At 47.7% G+C, this 16,974-nt stretch overlaps 1 protein-coding gene across 1 annotated transcript in view; it reads left to right on the top strand.

The window, feature by feature from the left end:
• Positions 1-21: 21 nt before the first annotated feature.
• LOC129386728 (uncharacterized) overlaps positions 22-16,974 on the top strand; it is a 64,251-nt gene continuing 47,298 nt past the window's right edge. Inside the window, exons 1-3 of the mRNA XM_072284099.1 lie at positions 22-71; positions 1,832-1,938; positions 15,885-16,036. The gene's annotated coding sequence lies outside the window, so the exon portion shown is untranslated. The remainder of the gene's footprint in view (positions 72-1,831; positions 1,939-15,884; positions 16,037-16,974) is intronic.

Here is a 16,974-nt window from a genome sequence, read left to right on the forward strand (position 1 = left end):
AGTTTGGTATTTCACATTTTTTCACTCTTTGCTGTTTTCCGTTTCAGCAGTCGCCTCAACTGTGGGTACAGGTGAGTCTCACTAGTAATTTCGCTATTTCAGACACCCCACAACTTTACACCTAAGAATAGGTTAAGAAATGTTATACTTACGTTCAAAAATTCTCAAGGGAATTGCTGACTGTAGCAAGACTAAGGAAATGTCCGCTTAATTCATACTGTAAACGTAAGAATTCGTGTAATATTTCTCCAACTTATGAAAACAAAAAGACAGGGTAGGTACCTTGCAACTTCGATTTGTGATAAATCTCGTAATCCGTTATCTTGACGCTATTTTTCAAATGCTTTATCGAAGTTTTTCTTGTTATTGTTACAGAAATAAAACTAAGGTAAGAACAACGCGCCTGCACTTATTCGTGTAGCTAAACATGTGCGTTACCTTATTATGCACGTCTCTTGATTCTAAAGAGCAATAATTGCAACTGTGCCTCTCATCTCAACCTAGCACCGGCGATTCCATTGAAGTGAAGCGCTGTTTCAATTAACGTATGCAAGCCCTACAACAATATAGTAAGCGTGTGGTATACCTATGCACCCAACCCTAAAGCTTTAATGTGGCACTGAAAACTTCGAAGTACGTCCTTCTGATATATATATATATATATATATATATATATATATATATATATATATATATATATATATATATATATATATATATATATATATAAACTGACTTTAATAATTTGCGTTTCCAAAAGAACGGCCACTGATAAATTTTTATGGCTCTCTGAGAAATATTCTAACGGTCACTCTAAATACAGATTGATCTTGGTGTTTTATTTTTGGGGTGCACTAAATGATTCGGGGAAAGAGACGAACCAAATTCCATTTACTTTTGGGTGCTTGCACTCAAGGCCATGTGTGTATTCACGCGTGCTTGAAACGAAAGATGAATAGTGCGCGCAGACGTGTAAAAGCCCGGACCAAAGGAGACGAAAGAAAGACGACGGTCCTTAGTTGCTCGACATGATAAATGGGCCATAAAATACTTGCGTAAATCTGTTGCATGGATTACAAGGGCATTTGAAGTCCCGTATTTGAAAATTACAGGTAGAATTCAGGGTCGTGCATCTTAGCCTAATTTCGGTATGCTTTATATGTATCAATTGCTGTTGACGAAATTAGAATATAGCTTTTATTGGTGCTTTGGAGAGTTTGCAAAATTATATTTAAGGTTTGTTTTATTTTGCAACGATCTATTTATAAAGATAGTGAAATATATTCGTAACACCGTTCTTTAATGACTGTGAAGGAAAACCAGGCAGAAGCTGGTCTCTGCGTCTACGAAATATATTTTTAAACAAACCCCCTTTATCAGGCTGGAGCCTGATTCCGCCGATTCCACTGCTCGCACACAGTCATCTTGCCGGACGTGTCGTCGTCGTCTTTAGTGACCGGACCATTCTGGCACGTAGTAGTCCGCTACAACTGGACTAAGTTCCTTCTTCCTAATTCAACAAGTCTCATCAAATTTGGTGCACGAGTTGCGCGGGGAGAAAATCATCGTTTTAAATTAATTGAAATGGAAGCTCCCAATATAAAACTTCCTCGTAAAGGAAACAAATGCAATCCAATGGAAATATTTTATGAAATCGCTTATTCGCGTTTTCTTTAGGTTATCGCATATTACCGCGCATTGTTGGCGAGAATTTTAGAAAATCTGTTGCAATAGCGCAGAGACAGAAATATGTTAGTTGAATAGAGAAACGCAAGCATGCCGAGCCTATTTATGCGAAGGAATATTTTGATGGGGCATTTGTCGTTCGCAGTGACGAAGCAGACGACACAGGCAAGAAAGTACTTCTGTTCTGCTGCGCCGTTTGCCTCATCGCGCTGCTCATAGGTCTGTTTTTGTGGACATCCAATTTGAGTCAGGGTGGGTGATGCTGTTTTGATCTGTATGAGTGTTTGTTCTCTAAGGGCAATAAAATGCGATGAAATGTGGATAAGTGTTACAGTTGGGTCACGGGAAGCAGCGAATGGAAAACCAAGCTCTAGACGACAAACGACCGGCCCTGCGCGGTTTCTATAAAGGCAACATTGCGGTTTTATGGTCCCATCGGACCATATTCTGCAAGTAGGATAGGATGAATATTTAGGCTCGTCAGAATAAATTTCTTTTCACTGATTTTGTTACAGCTGAATATTTCATAAATAAACCTTTACAAGGGCAGAAACGCCGCGGTAATTGACGACGGCATCACAAGTACTGCTGCCGCTTAGGATGTGAGTAGTCGTCATGTTTTACTCGAAATGTTGCTTAGCACAGAATTATTGCTCCTCTTAGAGCAGGGTACCAAGGCATCACTCATTTTCGCGCGGGCTAACCTTTAAAACGGCACAGACGGTGGTTATCTCACCTGTTAGGGCACAAAAGACTGGCTAGTAGTGCGGAGAATTGATCCACAGAACATTGGGATTGATCTAACCTTCCATGCGTATAAACAAAAAAATGTGAAATCATTACAGGATTGCATCAAAATAACGTCGGCTCATACAAATATTGAAGAGCCCAGGTGTCGTAATGAAAACGTGGTTATATCAGACGGCGTTGTGTTTCTTTATGCATCGCATCAAATTTGCTTTTTCTCGACTACGCCTTTTTTGTGGGAATAATTATGTGCCACCGAGTTCTCCGGGCTACATAAGGCGAAAGCTTGAAACATTTTAAATGCCAGTGAGACCTCCTTTCTTCTTTGTACTCAATTAACCCCTACGTGAAGCATGAAATATGAAGAACAGTGTCTGTTTAAGTGTATCTCTAATCCCCAATGATATTAAAATAAAATGGCGTATATGATATGCAATTATATGTACATATTGACACGGGTTCTTGTTTACCTTGTTCGCGTGACCGCATTTCACCGTTTAAACAAATGTTCTCACTCAGCCCAGAACGTGCCTGCATCTGTATGTATCGGAAGTTTCTGGAATAATGTTTTCGATGGTTCTATCCATTGTCTGGTGGGGGAGGGGGTTCTGGCGAATATTGGGTAATATTGACACGTGTACTTATCTTTATCGGGCGACGACGTTTCGCCACCTAACAAATGTAATCGCACAGCGCGGGTCGCGCCTGCATGTGTCCGAAGTTTCTAGGAAGTTATCGATGCTTCTACCCGGCTGACTGTTGTCGCCGAACCTTGTGTTATCTGATTTCATCGCGTGGCGCGAATGGTGTACAACTTTGTGGAAGGCACGCGGGTCCGAACGATTAGTCTGGTACATTCGACGACTGCTGTATAAAAGCCGACGCGCTTGACCGGCTGATAAGATTTTCGACGATCGCCGACCGTGTTCGCCGCTATCGTTGTGCTATAAGTGTAGCCTCTTTTGTGGGCACAGGTCCGCCCAATAAAAGTTAGTTTTGTGTTTAACAGTACTGCTACTGTGTTCTTTGACGTCACGACCACGTGACATCTGGTGGAGGTACTTTGCGTTCATGTACCGGACGCTCCCACAAAGCCGTGACCCAAGTCCTCACGCGGAAGGCACCAACGTCGCCAAGAACCAGCGAGGTAGCCGCAGGCTGCAAGGACAGCCCCCGGAGCACGGACTTTTGCCTGAGACGACTAGGAAGATCACCACCAAGTCCAACCCAATGGCAGCCCCAGCGTCCCCCGTCGTGTTGCAGCAGCCCAGGGAGCCTCCGACGTTCCGCGGTTGAACTTTCGAGGACCCGGAAAGCTGGCTTGAGACGTATGAGAGAGTCGCTGCGTGTAACAACTGGAACAGCGACGACAAACTGCGACAAGTCTTCTACGCAGTGAAAGACGCAGCCAGGACGTGGTTTGAGTGCCGAGAAGCCACCTTAACGACCCGGGAACTTTTCCGTAGCGGCTTCCTGCGGACATTCGCAAGCGTCGTGCGCCAAGACAACCGCGATCTTCACGGAGCAAATGAGCCGTCTCTTCCGCCACGCCGACCCTGAAATGCCCGAGAAGAAGAAAGTCCGCCTACTCGTGCGTGGTGTGAAGGAGGAACGTTTTGCCGGAATGGTACGAAGCCCACCGAAGACCGTCGACGAGTTTCTTCGCGAGGCCACCAGCATCGAGAAGACACTCGAGATGGGAAACCGGCAATTCGACCACCGCACGAACTCGACAAACTACGCCGGAGTTCAGTCACTGGCCACCGACGACCTACGCAAGACTATCCGAGCTGTCGTGCGGGAGGAGCTACAGAAGCTGTTCCCATCATCACAGCCTCAAGTGGCTTCGATTGCCGACGCCGTACGTGAGCAGCTCCAACAACGACTCGGAGTAGCCCCTGAATCGCCGCAGCCTCAGCCGCAAGCGATGACCAACGCCGCTGTCGCCCGCCGTCAGGGTCCCCCTCCACGACCGCGCCAGGGCCCCGTAACGCCGCAATTCCGTCGACCACCACCGCCGCCGCCAGCACGCCCACCCGTCGCCCAGCGCAGCTACCCGAGGAAGAAAGACGTTTGGCGCGCTCCTGACCACCTCCCGCTCTGCTACCACTGCGGAGAAGCGGGTCACGTTTACCGACGATGCCCATACAGGGAGATGGGACTGCGACGTTTCGCCGTGAATGCTCCGCGCCCGCAGCAAGGTGAACGCCGTCGCGATATCGCCGACTACCTCGCCGCTACTCAGTGGAGCTCTCGACGACCGTCGCGTTCGCCATAACCAGGCCGCTACCTGTCGCCGCAGCGCCCACCATACACTGGCCCAGCCCGGGGTCGGTCAGCGAGCCCGTATCCGGAAAACTAAAAGCAGCAACCGATGGAGGTGCGGTTGCTGTTCGTCGAACTGACGAAGATCCTCCGCCGCCGACGAAGACACCGAAGAAACTACCTCGACGACATAACGACACGCCGCCGTCCCGACGAAGTGTGAAAGGAAAGAATAAGACGACGAAAGACGACCTGTCGACGCGACGTTCCAGCTTCAGTTCAACACGACGCAGCCGTGATCCGACGCCGAGACCTAACTGCAACGCCAGACAAAGAACCACCGAACTCGACGTGCTTCTCGACGGCCACGCAGTCACCGCTTTAGTGGACAGAGGAGCCGATTACTCCGTCATGAGTGGACCCGTCGCCGCGCAGTTGAAAAAAGTTAAAACTGCATGGGAAGGCCCTCAAATTCGAACCGCTGGAGGACACCTCATCACGCCGACTGGAATCTGCATGGCAAGAATAACCATTCATGACAGGACTTACCCTGCCACCTTCGTTATCGTCCAACAGTGTTCACAAGACGTAATTCTCGGTATGGACTGCCTGAACCAACACGGCGCAATCATCGACCTGAAGTCGAAGTCAATAACGCTGTCGGAAGATGAAGCGATACTGCCGGAGAGCCCTCCTATTCACCACGCCTTGAGTGTGCTCGAAGACCAAGTGAGCATCCCGCCTCGCTCCAGCATTGTTATTTCGGTCGGCACCGAAACACCCGCTTACGTAGAAGGCGTCATCGAAGGCGACCAACGTCTACTGCTAGACCGTGAAATTTGCGTCGCAAGAGGGATCGCTCGACTGCATGGAGGGAAAACTGAAGTGTTGTTGACAAACTTCAGCCAGGAGTTCAAGCACATCAACAAGGGCGCGACGATCGCGTACATCGAGGAAATTCTGGAAACCAGTAATGCGTTTGTCGTCTTGGATCCCGCCGCATCAACCCCGACGACGTTGGTTCCCGAACCAGACTACGACATTAATCCAAGTCTCCCCGTGATTAAGCAACAGCAGCTCAGAAGTCTGCTCCGACGATACAAAGGCTGATTTTCGACGTCATCGAGGATTCGACAAACACCAGTCGCCAAGCATCGCATAATCACTGAGGAGTGCGCTCGACCACTCCGCCAGAGCCCTTATCGAGTGTCGCCGCGAGAACGTGCAGCTATAAGAGAAGAAGTCGATGAAATTCTGCGCAACGACATCATCCAGCCGTCGAAAAGTCCGTGGGCATCCCGTGTTGTCCTGGTAAAGAAAAAGGACGGAACCCTAATTTTCTTAGTCGATTATCGTCGTCTGAACAAGATCACGAAGAAGGACGCATACCCTCTCCCACAAATAGACGACGCATTAGATCGGCTCTGCAACGCTAAATACTTCTCGTCGATGGACCTCAAGTCTGGCTATTGGCAAATAGAAGTCGACGAAAGAGATGGCGAAAAGACGGCCTTCATCACCCCAGACGGCCTCTACGAGTTCAAGGTTATGCCATTCGGACTGTGCTCGGCGCCTGCAATGTTCCAGCGCGTCATCCATGGACACGGTGTTAGCAGGATTGAAGTGGCAGACCTGTCTCGTTTATTTAGATGACGTCGTCGTCTTCGCTGGAAATTTCGACGATCACCTCAGGCGGCTTGCGACAGTACTAGAGGCCATCAAGTCGTCAGGGCTTACTCTGAAGCCGGAAAAATGACGCTTCGCTTACGATGAGCTTCTGTTCCTAGGCCACGTAATCAGCAAATCTGGGGTCCGTCCAGACCCGCAAAAGACAGCTGCTATCGCACAGTGCCCGCAACCCATCAACAAGAAGGCAGTGCGTAGATTCCTTGGCATGTGTGCCTACTACAGGCGGTTTGTCAAGGACTTTTCACGCATCGCCGAGCCGTTGACACGTCTAAATGTGATGTTGAGTTCAAGTGGGAAAGGCCGCAGGCCGACGCATTTGAAGAACTCAAACGACGCATGCAGTCGCCGCCGGTACTTGCGCACTTCGACGAGTACGCCGATAGAGAAATCCATACTGACGCCAGTAGTCTAGGCCTCGGTGCCGTTCTATCTGGTCCAGAGGAGAAACGGAGTCGAACAAGCGATAGCTTACGCTAGCCGGTCGCTGTCAGAAGCGGAAGGCAACTATTCTACGACCGAAAAGAAATGCCTCGCCATCGTTTGGGCTACAGCTAAATTTCGCCCTTATCTTTATGGCAGGCCATTAAAAGTCGTCAGTGACCATCACGCGTTGTGTTGGCTAGCAAATATAAAGGATCCTTCAGGACGACTGGCGCGGTGGAGCCTCAGACTACAAGAATACGACATCACTGTAACCTACAAGTCCGGACGAAAACACTCCGATGCCGATGGCTTATCACGCGCCCCCATTGACCCGCCGCCGCAAGATGACGAAAATGACGACGCCTTCCTTGGAATGATAAGTGCGGAAGGCTTTGCTGAACAGAAATGGGCAGACCCGGAGCTAAAAGGCCTCGTCGAATATTTGGAAGGGCACACCGACGTTGTCCCGAGGGCATTTAAGCACGGATAATCTTCCTTCACGCTTCAAAACAATCTACTCGTGAAGTAGAACTTCTCACCAGTCGGCGCCAACTACCTTCTTGTTGTCCCGTCAGGACTTTGTCCAGAAGTATTGCACGCCCTACATGACGATCCGACCACTGGACACCTCGGATTTTCCCGGACACTATCGAGGATACAAGAAAAGTATTATTGGCCGCGCCTGACCGCCGACGTCGCCCGTTATGTCAGAACATGCCGAGACTGTCAGCGACTTAAGACAGCGCCGACAAGGCCAGCCGGATTACTGCAGCCAATCGAGCCTCCTCGCTGACCATTCGAGCAGATCGGGATGGCCTTGCCGGGACCTTTCCGACGTAAACAACCGGAAATAGTGGATCGTCGTGGCGATGGACCACCTCACCCGCTTCGCTGAAACTAAAGCACTGCCGAAAGGTAGCGCAGCTGACGTGGCGAAATTCTTTGTCGAAAACATCCTGCAGCGACATGGCGCCCCAGAAGTCCTCATCACCGACAGAGGAACGGCCTTTACAGCGGAGCTCACCCAAGCCATTCTGAAATACAGTCAGACAAGGCAGAGGGGGACAGCGGCCTACCACCCGCCGACGAATGGTCTTACGGAGCGGCTGAATAAGACCCTCGCCGACATGCTAGCGATGTACAGTGCTCACGGAATGAAATGGGACACGGAGTATTTAGTAGAACCCTACATATGTGCAAAGTACGCGAGAGCAGCATGCCATGTCGCTAGGAATTTGGTCACCAAAGGTGACCAGGACTCCGATGTAAATGTATGCGCCAGAATTACGTCGATGTGACACGAACTGCAGCTGGTTGAAACGAAACTGTGCACATTACTTCGCCCTAAATTGACGCGTTTCATTCCGTGAGCACTGTACGTCGACGTCGAACACAAGACCTGGGATGCCGTCCTGCCGTACGTAACATTCGCTTGCAACACGGCGGTACAAGAAACAACACAGATGACGCCGTTCAAGCTGGTCTACGGCAGGAACCCGACGATGACGCTCGATGCCATGCTGCCGCACGTCACTGACGATGAGAACCTTGACGTCGCTACCTATCTCCAGTGCGCCGAAGAACCCCGACAGCTCACCCGCCTACGAATAAAGAACCAGCAGAGGACCGACAGCCGACACTACAACCTCCGACGACGCTTCGTCGAGTACCAACCCGGTGACCGTGTTTGGGTTTGGACCCCTATACACCGACGAGGACTGAGCGAGAAACTATTGCGACGCTATTTCGGACCCTACAAGGTCGTTCGACGTATTGGCGCACTGGACTATGAGGTCGTGCCAGACGGAATTTCGCATTCACAGCGGCGCCGCACACGATTTGAAGTGGTCCACGTGGTGCGACTGAAACCCTTTTACGGACGCTGACGAACTTCCTTATTTTTGTTTTCTTTGCTACGGGTGTTTTTCTTTATTACTTTCATTTGTATGCAGTATCGGGTCGATGCTTTTTAAGAGGGTGGTATTGACACGTGTACTTATCTTTATCGGGCGACCACGTTTCGCCGCCTAACAAATGTAATCGCACAGCGCGGGTCGCGCCTGCATGTATCCGACGTTTCTAGGAAGTTATCGATGCTTCTACCCGGCTGTCTGTTGTCGCCGAACCTTGTGTTATGTGATTTCATCGCGTAACGCGAATGGTGTAGAACTTTGTGGAAGGCACGCGGGTCCGAACGATTAGTCTGGAACATTCGACGACTGCTGTACAAAAGCCGACGCGCTTCACCGGCTGATCAGATTTTCGACGATCGCCGACCGTGTTCGCCGCTATCGTTCTGCTATAAGTGTAGCCTCTTTGTGGGCACAGGTTCGCCCAATAAAAGTTAGTTTTGTGTTTAACAGTATTGCTACTGTGTTCTTTGACGTCACGACTACGTGACAATATGATTATTACATGTATTAGCGAAGGGAATTATGTAGAACTTTCTGGAACACACGCGGGCACTTGCGATTATTATGGAAGCTGAATACTTTGGAATTTGAAGCCCGTGTGCATCTGTTGTCTTTGTGAAGAAAAAGAACGGAACCCTGCGCCTCTGCGTCGATTAACGTCGACTGAACAGTGCAACAAAAAAGGGAGTGTACCCCCTACCACGGAGAGACGACGCATTGGATCAGCACTGCAACGCTAAGTACTTCTCGTCGGTGGATGTCAAATTTGGCTACTGGCATATACTCGTCGACGAGTGGGATCGCGAAAAGACCGCCTTCGTTAGGCCGGAGAGCCTCCATAAGTTCAAGGTCATGCCATTCGGACTGTGCTCTCTACATGCAATGTTGCAGGCGCCGAGCACCCTGCAACACCGTGTTTGCATGGTTGAAGTGGCAGACCTGTTTTCTCCACTTAGGTGAGTCGTCTTCTCCGGGAATTTCGACGATCACCTTAGGTGGCAAGGGACAGTACTAGAGGCCATCAAGTCACCAGGGCTCGCTCTGAAGCCGCAAAAGTGCCGCTTTGGCAATGACGAGTAGTGTAGTAGTGGGGTCTGTGTGCCTCTTACTGGCGCTCCATCAAGTAGCTCTCACGCTTCACCTTGCCACTGACCCACCGCGCATAATCCGACGTCAAGTATAGCTGCGGTACGCCGTGAGCTAAAACATTTCAAGAACTCAAACGATGCCTGCATTCCCACCGATGCTTGCTCAAGTTTACGATGACGCCGATACGTAAGTCCGTACCAAAGCAAGTCGCGTCGGGCCCGCTGCAGTGCTTGTTCAGTAAAATGACGGAATAGAAAGGGTCGTTGTTCATGCTAGCACGACGTTATCGATACAACAGGCCGAATATTCACCGATGTAAATAGAATGCCTTCCCGTTTATTGAGCTACTGTAAAATTTGGCCAATATCTAAAGGGCAGGTCCCTCAAAATCGTAAGCCAACCTCACCCATGTGGCGGCTGGCAAACTGCAAGGATCCTACAGAACACATTTCACAGAGGAGCCTGAAACTGCAAGAATTGGATACCACAGTGATTTAGCAGTTCGAACGTTAAACGTTTCATGCTGGCTGCCTCTTTCGCGCCCCACCCAGCTGCCATTGCAAGACGCACAAGACAAATTCCTATGAACAATACACGCAAAAGAATTCGCGGAGCTTCAACACGCTGAAGCGGAAATAAGAAGCCTTGTCTAGAACTTGGAAGACGTGATCGACTTCGGGGAATGGTGTGTAATCGTGGATTCTCATCGTTTCCAAGAAATTCGTAACACGGCCTCTTGCGAGAAGCCACGTTTGCGATGTCAACCGTTGTTATAGCACATGCCTCTGGGCCCTTGTACTCAAGGCACCCGCATGAGGCTGTTGTGCTACTTGCCTTCAACAATCACTTGTTCATTTTTATTCATGTAACGCTATTACACCCATTGTACTACATTATATAATTGCAGCATACCCTACTTCACTCATTCTCATATTTTTTATTCCTTTTGTATTTTAAGCAATTGATAGCTTTTAGTTTTAGGCCTCTCTACAGCCACGTCACATCAGCCATTAGACCATTCCGTACTCATAACCACTGCCTTGGCGTTATTTTGCCACACTTGGCCCTTGCGCTATTAAACAGTACATATCATCATTCTTATCATTTGCACAGCAGAAATACGCCCTCGTATTTAAGATCTTCTCTGCAGTACATGCAAACTACCTTCTCTTGGTTATCTCAAGACTACGGCCGCAAAAATCGCACGCCCTGCTTGATGATCACACAGCCGAGCACCTATCTGTTCCCCTATGCTCGCGAGGATACAAAGGTTGCATTATCGGACACGCACCGCCGCTTACGCTATTTGCTACATCAGGACATGTCGAGACTGCCAGCGACGCAAGACGCCACTAACAGGACTAGCGAGATTGCTTCAGGCAGTCAAAGTGGGTCCTTGCCGAGATAAATATATTGGCCCACTTTGTCACGTGAACATACGGAAATCAGTGTGTTGTGCGGATGGACGACCTTACCCACTTCGCTGAGACGAAAGCTCTGCCGACAGGCAGTGCAACCGAAGTGGTGAAAGTCTTGATCGAGGGCATACCGATGTAACATGGTGCCCCGGAAGTCCTCATCACCCACATCATTTGCCTTTGCAGCAAAGCCCACACAAACCATTCTGCAATACAGCCAGACAAGCCACAGCAGGACAACTGCCAACAACCCGAAGACGAATTGTCCTGCAGGAATGCTAAAGAAGATCCTCACCAAAATGTGAGCAATGTGTGTCGACGCCTAGCACAAGAGGGAGATGCCGACCTTCCGTACAGAACCTTCGCATGCAAAATTGCAGTGCAAGAAACAGCGCACATCTCGCGGTTCAAGCTGGTTTTCGGAAGAAACGCGATGACGACTCTGGATGTCATCCGACTGCGCATCACCGACGAAGTGAATCTCGACGCAGCTCCATTCTACAACGCGCCGAAGAAGCACAACTCGCGCATCTGCGCCTCAAATCCAGCAAAACACGAGCAGTCGACACCACAATTCTCGGCAACGCTACATGGAATACCAGCCCGGTAACTTCATCTGCATTAGGACCCAAATGCCGGTTAATAACCAGTGATCGACGCTATTTCTGGTCCTACAGGATCATCCGGCGTACTGGCGCACTGGCATATGAGGGGTTGCCACGTGACATTACGCAATACAGCTGCACTGCTCGCGGCCGGAAATCGTCGATTATTGGACCTTAAGCCCTTCTGACAATGCTAACGATGAGTAAGACTTTGTGTCTATTTTTGTCTATTGCGTTTGTCTTATACGGTTGATTAGGTTTTTTGTTCTCGTATTTCTAGTATTACGACTATGCTGTTGATAAGGGTGGCATTACCATGCGTACAAACTTCTCCTTGTTATGGGGGTTCCATCTGACCCACTTCCTACTTTGTTATCGCTCGGAGTGAAAGACGCCTGCCTGAATTCAAACTTACACGAATACTAGCGTTGTTCCTATCATTTGTGTAGGCTCTCAACGAATCTTGTGTGGTAAGATTGCAAAGCCGCCGCGAACACTGTTATACTTTCTGTAAGGTATTCGAGACTAGCGATTACTCTGGACAGTTTGACGAGTCATGCATAATAGTCGACGCGCGGATCTAGATTTTCGAAGATCGCCAACAGGGCTCGCCAACATTGTGTTTCTTTGAGCCTTACTCGCTTTTCATTTCAGAAGCACACCAAAACAGAATGTTATGATATACAGTTTTGGTACTGTGCTTGTCACCGTCACCACAGGGTAACAAAGCAGTAATTATTCAAGCTTAGATTTACCAGGAATATAGGTCGGCCGCCACATACAGAAATTGTCAAGAGATAAGAACATGTAAATAGAATATAGGTAAACCCATATACCTTTAGAAAACATAAGAAAAACGTTAAGCATGGCACACTTTTATTACCATTAACCTCTGCTAGTTAAAATCACAAGCGAACGCTACAAGCTACGTCCTCACCAGAAATCCCAGAAGGGTATCCCTGCTGGGAGGTTTCGCAGGTGTCCTCAGCTCCGAAATGACGTCGTCCTCAGTGCTGAGAGTGCGTCGGAAATCCAGCATTTCTTAAAGCCAGCGTAAATATTCTCGAAACTGATTTTACTGCAGGCGTAACGGAGAAATACTTTTGGCTCCGTGACTTGGCTGTATTTGTTCACGAAAATAGGTGGATATTCTGTTGTCACGAATGTATGCCGTTAGCTCATTGTTGGCAATATGTCCAAGAAAAAAGCCTGGCCGTATTCGAAAAATGCGGCACTAACAATAGATTGAATGCAAGGCGGGCTGGCTGCATACATTGCAGTATGTAATAAAACAAGGCGTGAAAGCCGTCGCGTTCACTAAAAAAGTCGCAGTATCGCACGAAGCTGAAGCATTGATAAGGAAAACAGATTATTAGGCACCTACACAATAAAACGAATGCAGTTTTATCATCCGTATAAACTCGTAAGCATTTCTTTGCAAAATAAATTAAGCATAGCGTCGCGTGTGCATAGGCAAGCATCAACGCATCTCACTCGATGAGTGCGGACACCCTCCCTGTCACAACGCCGGCGTGAAGAAGAGGGGCCGCAGTGAGCGGAATTGACCTCTCGCTTCAACCCGCACTAAGTGGCGGGAAGGCCGCGCGCACGAAGCTATCAGCCCTTGGTACTTCCACACTCTATAATCATTGCAGATCGCTTCCGAGGTAGTTGCGTCGCGGCCGCGCTCAATCGTGCTATACGCAGCCGCCGCCGGAGAAAACCCCCTCCTGGCCCCTGGCCTTGCGCGCGTGTGGAGGACGGCGCGCTTCCTCCACGCATTTCGCCCTTGCGCGCGCGAGATGACGGCGCCGTACTCGGCTAACCCTCGCCCACTCTCACATGCACCTACAGCACATGCCGTGTGGTGTTGCCGAACTTGGATTTTACACAGAACATCACGGCTGCGATGACGGTCGCAGCGGAGAGGCACCTGTAGTGTCCACGTATTTCTTAACGCAATAAAAAGCCAACATATATATGGGGGAAGTAAACGACCCTTGGCACTCTGTTTGCGAAAAAACACGCAGAAAGCTAGAAGAAATATGTTGTATGATATGTGACATCGGCCGTCGTGCGATATCACCTTCTGTAGATTCACACAGCGAAATTGGCGTCTATAAGACGACTAAACAATGGCAGAAGCACGAAAAAGCTCATGCGCGGGGTGATGTAAAAGGACAGATTTATATGCGAAGGATAGAGCACAGTCGATGTATCCCGAACATTTACGTTATTTTTGGTGCTCATCTATAAATGTATCTACAGATTGACAGGCAACCGCCTCTGCAGCTGGTACATTCAATTATCGATTGGTTCGAGGGAAGTATTGAATCTCTAAAACCTTGCGTTTTACAGTTGTGCACTTTAATGTTCTATTCGCAATTTAATCGGGTGGACCAACGTCTTCTAGTCTTATTGCAGCACTAAGCTATTCAAACGCGATACTTGAAGCACATGGCTAAGGGCACTGTCACAATGCAAATCACAAATGCAGTCACAATGCGCAACAATGACCACCGTATTAATTTTATGTCATGGCGCATTAGCTCGGTGTCCAGGCACACACTGGTGGCGTAAAAAATTCCGCAGCCATGCTGTCCATGTATTTCATTTCAATCGCAGCGAATTTACATTTTCTTGTTTATGCAAACCTACCATTCCATAGTGAGTGCGTGTTTTTTATTATGTTATATCGCCTTTGCTGCTAGGTATTCTGATATTGCAGCACCGCAGTGGATCCACCATCTTATGGCCTTCCTATAAATTTTTGGAGCACTCTTATCTCACTGGAGTCATTATTCACTAGAACAGCGGTGGCGAAAGGTAGAGCATCTGCCTCGTATTCGGGAGGTACTTGGTTCAAATCCCTGCTCCGCATCTCTAAGCAACATTCTTTTACGCCTTTCTTACGCCAGCTCATTCTTGGTTAAGAGTGAAAACTGTATCGTCACACAACCTAATTCTCTGGCAGCCTCGACTGCGTTTACGATAACTTGGCACCTTTTCTGTGAATATAACACACGAGCCATCATACCCTACGATTACATGGCTTGCCTCACTGCATTGTTTTCTTTTATTGTTAATGAAAACATTGGCTGCCCTTGCTTGCTCTAATCAACAGCGATGGCATTTTCTCTATTAACTTTGCAACTAACATTTTACGTTCCATTTATGACCACGTGCAGCTTTTATCTATTCGGCGAAATTTCTATTGATAGAAGCAACATCAAATAGGTTAAAGCCGATCAAGAATATTTAAGCCTAATGAAGATGACTTATCTCTAGTTATGATTTTTGACATATACTTATTACTTTTCACCTGAATGAATAAATAATTAGTCATTTTTAAGAAACAATCAAAGAAACCGTGCAAACGTTTGCATCATACAACCAGGCTCATTCGGATGGTTCGCAGAATATGCGTCCGAGATGAGCCACTGGAAGGTATGCTTACGCCCTTTAATAAGTCCGACGAGGAAGCTTTTGCAGTAATTTATTTGTGGTTCGCTAGGTTTGTATCTGCATTGGAAAAACTTCTTGTGTAAAACGTATTGTAGTAATAGAAAAACGGCTGTGGATTTTTTCATGATGGTCTGCAATGTTCTCGTTGCTCATTTTTCTCTAAATATGCATTGGAGCAGTTATAGACAGAATAATGAATAATTATGCAATAGGCCGAAATACATAAAGTAAATGGCATGCTGAAAGTGACTGAAAACACAATTACCTTAGTTCTGTCGAGCTACGTGGCACGTGCATATCTTTTATTTCTCGGACACGTTCATCTGTGCGAGATAAGATTATATTATCTCTCTATATATCTGTAAGTGGCTGCGATTTTCCTTAAGTGACTTCACTGTACTTCTAAATGACATGGCTTTGAACGGGGAATGTTTTCTGTGACTAAGGACAATTGATGAGCTGTACCTATTAAGCTGCTCACATAGTAGCATACAACTAATTGGTATTTATGACAACCATGTATGTGAGCAATTTCCCTACTACAGAGATATATGAATCGGCGCTCAATGACCATGAATTTGCAGAGGAGGACATCGACGGTACCGCCACGTACAAACCACCGAAGCACAAAGGTCCAGGAGGGAGCGGCGCAGCAACTACAGCTCAGGACCTCGGAACAACTGCCTCGTTAACGACTAAAATATACGTTACAGTTCAGCCCCACAGATCTGAAGAGGTATGCTACATAACATAAACATTGTTAGATATGTTTAAATATACTTTTGATTTGTGCTGTTTCTAAAACGCAATCAGCGTACGTATCATCTGTATGTCCGCCGTTCAGGTTCTACTCGCGAAAGTCCATTATACGTAACTGTGCGACTTTTCTCAAGTACCGCTTCTGTGTTTTACGCTTCTATGGGACGTCCATGATGCTTCAATTCACATATTTCAAAACTAGTAAAATTTTATAAATACATGTTTCCACAAAAGTGGCAATGCTGGAGCGTGTTTAATATTGTGTTTATATGTATGTCGTTCTTGCTCATACCGTACGCTGATGTTCTAGAACGGAATTAAAGGGCACTGGAATAACGTGCAAAAATCTAATATTGAAGTGGCTTCGTGCCTGCAGTGCAGGGGACGGACTAAATTTCAAGTACCTACCTACGCTACCATAGGTTTTTTTAAAGAGTGCTGGCAGCCCCCCCTCCCGTTCCTTAAATCAATGAGCACTTTCAACACAAGCTTATGTGTCCTCACATAGAGTGCCCTGCGATTGCGACACTAAACAAATCGAAGTGTGATAGCACACCTTGTAGGTAACTTTGCTTTAACCGGTCCATAGCTGCTCGGCAAAATTAAAGGTGAGCTTATTATTTGAGTCACACTATATGACGGCTCATTTCTGGTTAGGATGAATTTACTCATGTTATTCGATTGGTTTGTCCAGTCAATCAAGATCTGCAATCAAGACTAAGCCCGAAGAAGTACAAATTTTCGACGACTGCTTTCTTTTAGTTGTTTTGTTGGTGGGCATACTTGTACCGATGAGTTCTGTGGCCTCACAAACCACATTGAACGAGAGCCTTCGTCTACAGTATGGTATGGCGGGTTGTGCATCCGAGACTACGTTGCTACTCCACAAACACTCACAGTGTAGCGTGTGAATAA

This window comes from Dermacentor andersoni, chromosome 8, assembly GCF_023375885.2.
Source record: "Dermacentor andersoni chromosome 8, qqDerAnde1_hic_scaffold, whole genome shotgun sequence".
NCBI classification, from domain to species: Eukaryota; Metazoa; Arthropoda; class Arachnida; order Ixodida; family Ixodidae; genus Dermacentor; species Dermacentor andersoni.